This window comes from Salmo trutta, unplaced genomic scaffold (assembly GCF_901001165.1).
Source record: "Salmo trutta unplaced genomic scaffold, fSalTru1.1, whole genome shotgun sequence".
NCBI classification, from domain to species: domain Eukaryota; kingdom Metazoa; phylum Chordata; class Actinopteri; order Salmoniformes; family Salmonidae; genus Salmo; species Salmo trutta.
The window spans coordinates 1-9,127 of NW_021822664.1; the positions used below are offsets into that span (position 1 = coordinate 1).

Genomic DNA, 9,127 nt, shown 5'->3' on the forward strand with positions numbered 1-9,127 from the left:
ATATACATACCTGAAGCCAGTCTAGGGTTAGAGTGTGTATATACATACCTGAAGCCAGTCTAGGGTTAAGTGTGTATATACATACCTGAAGCCAGTCTAGGGTTAAGTGTATATACATACCTGAAGCCAGTCTAGGGTTAGGTGTGTATATACATACTGAAGCCAGTCTAGGGTTAGTGTGTATATATACCTGAAGCCAGTCTAGGGTTAGGTGTGTATATATACCTGAAGCCAGTCTAGGTGTGTATATATACCTGAAGCCAGTCTAGGGTTAGTGTGTATATACCTGAAGCCAGTCTAGGGTTAGGTGTGTATATATACCTGAAGCCAGTCTAGGGTTAGGTGTGTATATACATACCTGAAGCCAGTCTAGGGTTAGGTGTGTATATACATACCTGAAGCCAGTCTAGGGTTAGGTGTGTATATACATACCTGAAGCCAGTCTAGGGTTAGGTGTGTATATACATACCTGAAGCCAGTCTAGGGTTAGGTGTGTATATATACCTGAAGCCAGTCTGGGTTAGGTGTGTATATACATACCTGAAGCCAGTCTAGGGTTAGGTGTATAACATACCTGAAGCCAGTCCAGGTGTGTATATACATACCTGAAGCCAGTCCAGGTGTGTATATACATACCTGAAGCCAGTCCAGGTGTGTATATACATACCTGAAGCCAGTCCAGGTGTGTATATACATACCTGAAGCCAGTCCAGGTGTGTATATACATACCTGAAGCCAGTCCAGGTGTGTATATACATACCTGAAGCAGTCTAGGGTTAAGTGTGTATATACATACTGAAGCCAGTCTAGGGTTAAGTGTGTATATACATACCTGAAGCCAGTCTAGGGTTAAGTGTGATATACATACCTGAAGCCAGTCTAGGGTTAAGTGTGTATATACATACTGAAGCCAGTCTAGGGTTAGGTGTGTATATACATACCTGAAGCCAGTCTAGGGTTAGGTGTGTATATATACCTGAAGCCAGTCTAGGTGTATATATACCTGAAGCCAGTCTAGGGTTAGGTGTGTATATACATACCTGAAGCCAGTCTAGGGTTAGGTGTGATATACATACCTGAAGCCAGTCTAGGGTTAGGTGTGTATATACATACCTGAAGCCAGTCTAGGGTTAGGTGTGTATATACTACCTGAAGCCAGTCTAGGGTTAGGTGTGTATATACATACCTGAAGCCAGTCTAGGGTTAGGTGTGTATATACATACCTGAAGCCAGTCTAGGGTTAGGTGTGTATATACATACCTGAAGCCAGTCTAGGGTTAGGTGTGTATATACATACCTGAAGCCAGTCTAGGGTTAGGTGTGTATATACATACCTGAAGCCAGTCTAGGGTTAGGTGTGTATATACATACCTGAAGCCAGTCTAGGGTTAGGTGTGTATATACATACCTGAAGCCAGTCTAGGGTTAGGTGTGTATATACATACCTGAAGCCAGTCTAGGGTTAGGTGTGTATATATACCTGAAGCCAGTCTAGGGTTAGGTGTGTATATCATACCTGAAGCCAGTCCAGGTGTGTATATACATACCTGAAGCCAGTCCAGGTGTGTATAACATACCTGAAGCCAGTCCAGGGTGTGTATATACATACCTGAAGCCAGTCCAGGTGTGTTATACATACCTGAAGCCAGTCCAGGTGTGTATATATACCTGAAGCCAGTCTAGGGTAAGTGTGTATATACATACCTGAAGCCAGTCTAGGGTTAAGTGTGTATATACATACCTGAAGCCAGTCTAGGGTTAAGTGTGTATATACATACCTGAAGCCAGTCTAGGGTTAGGTGTGTATATACATACCTGAAGCCAGTCTAGGGTTAGGTGTGTATATATACCTGAAGCCAGTCTAGGGTTAGGTGTGTATATATACCTGAAGCCAGTCTAGGTGTGTATATATACCTGAAGCCAGTCTAGGGTTAGGTGTGTATATATACCTGAAGCCAGTCTAGGGTTAGGTGTATATACATACCTGAAGCCAGTCTAGGGTTAGGTGTGTATATACATACCTGAAGCCAGTCTAGGGTTAGGTGTGTATATACATACCTGAAGCCAGTCTAGGGTTAGGTGTGTATATACATACCTGAAGCCAGTCTAGGGTTAGGTGTGTATATACATACCTGAAGCCAGTCTAGGGTTAGGTGTGTATATATACACCTGAAGCCAGTCTAGGGTTAGGTGTGTATACATACCTGAAGCCAGTCCAGGTGTGTATATACACACCTGAAGCCAGTCCAGGTGTGTATATACACACCTGAAGCCAGTCCAGGTGTGATTATACACACCTGAAGCCAGTCCAGGTGTGTATATACACACCTGAAGCCAGTCCAGGTGTGTATATATACACACCTGAAGCCAGTCCAGGTGTGTATATATACACACCTGAAGCCAGTCCAGGTGTGTATATATACACACCTGAAGCCAGTCTAGGTGTGTATATACACACCTGAAGCCAGTCCAGGTGTGTATATATACACACCTGAAGCCAGTCTAGGTGTGTATATACCTGAAGCCAGTCTAGGTGTATATATACCTGAAGCCAGTCTAGGTGTGTATATACCTGAACCCAGTCTAGGGTTAGGTGTGTATATATACCTGAAGCCAGTCTAGGGTTAGGTGTGTATATACCTGAAGCCAGTCTAGGGTTAGGTGTGTATATACCTGAAGCCAGTCTAGGTGTGTATATACCTGAAGCCAGTCTAGGGTTAGGTGTGTATATACCTGAATCCAGTCTCAGTAGTGTTGTAGGAGTTAGATGGTTCCTCCTGACTGATATCTGGACCAGCTCTGTCTCTGTTGAATCTCACCACCCTGACTGGAACACGACACACACACACACACACACACATCTCGTTACCAATCAGTCTTTCCCTACTCTCTCTCTCGCTCACTTAGTCCCCTCCTTCCCTGGGCTCCTTCAGCCTCCCTCTCCCTCTGGGCTCCTTCAGCCTCCCTCCCTCTCCCGGGCTCCTTCAGCCTCCCTCTCCGGGCTCCTTCAGCCTCCCTCCCCGGGTTCCTTCAGCCTCCCCCCCGGGCTCCTTCAGCCTCCTCCCCCGGGCTCCTTCAGCCTCCCTCCCCCGAGCTCCTTCAGCCTCCTCCCCAGAGCTCCTTCAGCCTCCCTCCCCAGAGCTCCTTCAGCCTCCTCCCAGAGCTCCTTCAGTCTCTCTCTCCCTCAAATTAAATTCAAAAGGGCTTTATTAGCAGGGGAAACATATGTTTACTTTGCCAAAGCAAGTGAAATAGATTATAAAAGGGAACTATAAAACATTACACTCACAAAAGTTCCAAAGGATTTAAGGCTGTATACAGCGTTGTAACGGTGGGCAACTCTCTCTCTGGGATGTGAAGTATTTCTCAAGCTTAGTTCTGTGGTGTGTTATAGATAAGATAGATAAGATAGATAGATAGATAGTAGATAGATAGAGAGAGGGAGAGAGAGGGAGAGAGGAGGGGAGAGAGAGGGGAGGAGGAGAGGGAGGAGGAGGAGAGAGAGAGGGGAGAGGAGAGAGAGAGGGAGAGAGAGAGAGAGAGAGAGAGAGAGATAGGAGAGACAGAGAGAGAGACAGAGAGAGAGAGGGATAGAGAGTGGAAGAGACAGGAAGGGAGGAGAGGAGGAGGGATAGAGAGTGGAAGAGAGAGGGAGGGAGGAGAGAGAGGGAGAGAGACAGAGGGATAGAGAGACAGAGGGATAGAGAGACAGAGGGATAGAGACAGAGGAAGAGAGATAGAGAGACAGAGGGATAGAGTGGGGGAGAGAGATGCTATGCGTTATCTTGGCCAGGTCACAGTTGCAAATTAAAACTTGTTCTCAACTAGCCGACCTGGTTAAATAAAGGTGAAATAAAAAATACAAATAAATTGGCTGGTTGCTGTCTCCCTCTCCCTCTCCCTCCCTCCCTCCCCCCACCTGCTAGAGGCCCCTCTCCCTCTCCTCTTATCAGTTCTGGTTCTTAAAGCAGCTTTAAAAAAAAACTTTTCGGCTGATTCCCATGCTAATGCTAACAGTGGTTTTACAGTGCAGGTCAATGGCATGATGCTAGCCATGCTAACGCTAAAGGTGGTTTTACAGTTCAGGTCAATGGTATGATGCTAGCCATGCTAACTAGTTTTACAGTTCAGGTCAATGGTATGATGCTAGCCATGCTAAATGCTAACTGGTTTACAGTTCAGGTCAATGGTATGATGCTAGCCATGCTAAATGCTAACTGGTTTACAGTTCAGGTCAATGGTATGATGCTAGCCATGCTAAATGCTAACTGCCTTGCAGGGTCTTCTATAAGCAGCTGACCAAGGCTACCACCCCACTTCGTTTTATTTGTGTGTCAGTGATCTAGTCCTGCAGTGCTTCCAGTAGATCAGACAATAGGAGGAAGGTCTATTCTGTTGACCCTTTGATGTCCTGGCAACATGCAGGTCTATAGAGAGGACTGTATTCACGTTATAATGAAGGGCATTTATCAGCACACATCAAACACACACACATCAAACACACACCATAGCAAGCCTGCAGGGCACTTCACACACACACACGTTATGGGCCGGTGTGTGTGTGACCTGAGACCGACAGACCTGGGCCCTGACAGACCTGGGCCCTGACAGACCTGGGCCTGACAGACCTGGGCCCTGACAGACTGGGCCCCTGACAGACCTGGGCCCCTGACAGACCGGGCCCCTGACAGACCTGGGCCCCTGACAGACCTGGGCCCCTGACAGACCTGGGGCCCTGACAGACCTGGGGCCCTGACTGACCTGGGCCTGATTGACCTGGGCCCCTGACAGACCTGGGCCCTGACAGACCTGGGCCCCTGACAGACCTGGGGCCCTGACAGACCTGGGCCCTGACTGACCTGGGCCCGATTGACTGGGCCCCTGACAGACCTGGGCCCCTGACAGACCTGGGCCCTGACAGACCTGGGCCCTGATTGACCTGGACCCTGACAGACCTGGGCCCTGACAGTAAATCTCAGTAAGACAAAAATAATGGTGTTCCAAAACAGGTCCAGTCGCCAGGACCACAAATACAAATTCCATCTTGACACCGTTGCCCTAGAGCACACAAAACTATACATACTCGGCCTAACATCAGAGCCACAGGTAACTTCCACAAAGCTGTGAACGATCTGAGAGACGAGGAGAAAGAGGGCCTTCTACACCATCAAAAGGGAACATAAAATCAACATACCAATTAGGATCTGGCAGAAAATACTTGAATCAGTTATAGAACCCATTGCCCTTTATGGTGTGAGGTCTGGGGTCTGCTCACCAACCAAGAATTCCAAAATGGGACAAACACCAAATTGAGACTCTGGATACAGAATTCTGCAAAAATATCCTCAGTGTAAAACGTAAAAACACCAATAATGCAGAGCAGAAAGCAGAAAATAGCCATTAAATCTACAACCACCTAAAGGAAAGCAATTCCCAAACCTTCCATAACAGAGCCATCACCTACAGAGAGATGAACCTGGAGAAGAGGCCCCTCAGCAAGCTGGTCCTGGGGCTCTGTTCACCAAACACAAACACCCCACAGAGCCCAGGACAGAACACAATTAGACCCAATAAAATCATGAGAAAACAAAAAGATAATTCTTACAATGTGTCAAGTAATTAACAAAACAGCAGAGCAAACTAGAATGCTATTTGGCCCTAAACAGAGAGAACACAGGGCAGAATACTGACCACTGTGACTGACCCAAACTTAAGGAAAGCTTTGACTATGTACAGACTCAGTGAGCATAGCCTTGCTATTGAGAAAGGCCACGTAGGCAGACCTGGCTCTCAAGAGAAGACAGGCTATGTGCAACATGCCCACAAAATGAGGTGGAAAACTGAGCTGCACTTCCTAACTCCTGACAAATGTATGACCATATTAGAGACACATATTTCCCTCAGATTACAGATCCACAAAGAATTACAAAACAAACCCATTTTGATAAACTCTCATATCTACTGGGTGAAATACCACAGTGTGACATCACAGCAGCAAGATGTGTGACCTGTTGCCAAGAAAAGGTCAACCAGTGAAGAACAAAACCATTGTAATACAACACATATTTATGTTTATTTATTTTCCCTTTCGTACTTTAATTTGTACATCGTTACAACAATATATAGACAATATGACATTTAAAATGTTTTATTCTTTGGAACCTTTGTGAGTGATGTTACTGTTCATTCTTTTTTGTTTATAATCTATTTAATTTGCATTGGCAATGTTAAATATGTTTCCCTGCCAATAAAGCCCCTTAAACTGAATTGAAATTGAGAGAGAGAGAGAGAGAGAGAGAGAGAGAGAGAGAGAGAGAGGGCTGAATAGGGATTGTCATTCTACTGTGTGTCTGAATAGAGCAGGACAGAGGACTTTATGATGCAGATTAGATAGGTTGGGGGGGAGGGGGAGAGGGGAGAGGGGGGAGAGAAGGGGGGGAGGGGAGGGGGGTACCTGTGATACAGATCACTCTATAGACAGGTGGGGGAAAGGGGGGGGGGGAGAGGGGGAGAGGGGTACCTGTGATACAGATCACTATATAGACGGCTGGGGGGGGGGAGAGGGGTACCTGTGATGGGGGGAGAGGGGTACCTGTGATAGGGGGAGAGAGGGTACCTGTGATAGGGGGAGGGAGATGGGAGAGGGGGAGAGGGGGGTACCGTGATAGGGGGAGATGGGGAGAGGGGGGTACCTGTGATAGGGGGAGATGGGGAGAGGGGGGTACCTGTGATAGGGGGAGATGGGGAGAGGGGGGTACCTGTGATAGGGGGAGATGGGGAGAGGGGGGTACCTGTGTAGATGACCAGACAAGGCAGAGAGACCAGGAGCTCCAGTCCCAGAATCCCTAGCAGCAGATAACAGGAAGATGATTCGCCTCTGACAGATCAGCTGACATGACCACCAACACCGCCGTGTTCCCTACACACACACACACACACACACACACACACACACACACACACACACACACACACACACACACACACACACACACACACACACACACACACACACACACACACACGTCCAGGTGTAAAAGGTAGGTTTAATGTGTGTCTCCTCTGTGTGGTAGGAGGTGGACCTGCTGTAAAAACACTCAACTGTAGAAGAACTAACAACAACACAGAGAAGACAGGAAGTGAACCTGCAGAGAGGATTTCATTTATTTATAATTTAACCTTCATTTAACCAGGCAAGTCAGTTAGGAACAAATTATTATTTACAACGAAGGCCAAAACCGAACCAGGGACTGTAGTAATGCCTATTGCAATGAAAGGCAGGTGTTTCAGGGCGGATAATGAAAGGCAGGTGTTTCAGGGCGGATAATGAAAGGCAGGTGTTTCAGGGCGGATAATGAAAGGCAGGTGTTTCAGGGCGGATAATGAAAGGCAGGTGTTTCAGGGAGGATAATGAAAGGCAGGCGTTTCAGGGCGGATAATGAAAGGCAGGTGTTTCAGGGCGGATAATGAAAGGCAGGTGTTTCAGGGCGGATAATGAAAGCCAGGTGTTTCAGGGTGCGTACCTGCAGAGTGGATAATGAAAGGCAGGTGTTTCAGCGTGCGGTTGTCTCTATAGAAACGGAGGAACCCTCTGCTCCTCACTCGGCTGTGGTGATACTGAACACACACGCAGAACAACAACACACACAGCCACACAAACACCTTCCCAATCACCACCACACTCCGCCCCCGAACGTTACCAAACGCACGGACACACACCTCCCGGCCAACCTCCAACACACACACCACGGCAACACACACACTCAGAGACATGTACACCACCTGGGGACACAGAGAGAAAACCTGTCAGACAAAACATATACATGGACCCTAACTAGAGACCTGTAGACTATAGAGACCTGTAGACTATAGAGACCTGTAGAGTATAGAGACCTGTAGACTATAGAGACCTGTAGACTATAGAGACCTGTAGACTATAGAGACCTGTAGAGTATAGAGACCTGTAGAGTATAGAGACCTGTAGACTATAGAGACCTGTAGAGTATAGAGACCTGTAGACTATAGAGACCTGTAGAGTATAGAGACCTGTAGAGACCTGTAGACTATAGACTATAGAGACCTGTAGACTATAGAGACCTGTAGACTATAGAGACCTGTAGAGTATAGAGACCTGTAGACTATAGAGACCTGTAGAGTATAGACTATAGAGACCTGTAGAGTATAGAGACCTGTAGAGTATAGAGACCTGTAGACTATAGAGACCTGTAGACTATAGAGACCTGTAGAGACCTGTAGAGTATAGAGACCTGTAGACTATAGAGACCTGTAGAGTATAGAGACCTGTAGAGTATAGAGACCTGTAGAGTATAGAGACCTGTAGAGTATAGAGACCTGTAGAGTATAGAGACCTGTAGACTATAGAGACCTGTAGAGTATAGAGACCTGTAGACTATAGAGACCTGTAGACTATAGACTATAGAGACCTGTAGACTATAGAGACCTGTAGACTATAGAGACCTGTAGAGTATAGAGACCTGTAGACTATAGAGACCTGTAGAGTATAGAGACCTGTAGAGTATAGAGACCTGTAGACTATAGAGACCTGTAGACTATAGACTATAGAGACCTGTAGAGTATAGAGACCTGTAGAGACCTGTAGACTATAGACTATAGAGACCTGTAGACTATAGAGACCTGTAGACTATAGAGACCTGTAGACTATAGAGACCTGTAGACTATAGAGACCTGTAGAGTATAGAGACCTGTAGAGTATAGAGACCTGTAGACCTGTAGACTATAGACTATAGAGACCTGTAGACTATAGAGACCTGTAGACTATAGAGACCTGTAGCGTATAGAGACCTGGAGACATAGAGACCTGTAGAGTATAGAGCCCTGTAGAGTATAGAGACCTGTAGACTATAGAGACCTGTAGACTATAGAGACCTGTAGACTATAGAGACCTGTAGACTATAGAGACCTGTAGAGACCTGTAGACTATAGAGACCTGTAGACTATAGAGACCTGTAGAGACCTGTAGAGTATAGAGACCTGTAGAGTATAGAGACCTGTAGAGTATAGACTATAGAGACCTGTAGACTATAGAGACCTGTAGACTATAGAGACCTGTAGAGTGTAGAGACCTGTAGAGTATAGACTATAGAGA

At 46.4% G+C, this 9,127-nt stretch overlaps 1 long non-coding RNA gene across 1 annotated transcript; it reads right to left on the reverse strand.

Moving 5' to 3' along the window:
* Window positions 1-2,732: 2,732 nt before the first annotated feature.
* Window positions 2,733-7,852, reverse strand: LOC115183117 (uncharacterized). The gene is made up of 3 exons (XR_003873960.1): window positions 7,524-7,852; window positions 6,792-6,919; window positions 2,733-2,827 (listed from the first exon to the last, which is right to left on the reverse strand). It is a non-coding gene; the product is annotated as an uncharacterized LOC115183117 (long non-coding RNA).
* Window positions 7,853-9,127: the final 1,275 nt, after the last annotated feature.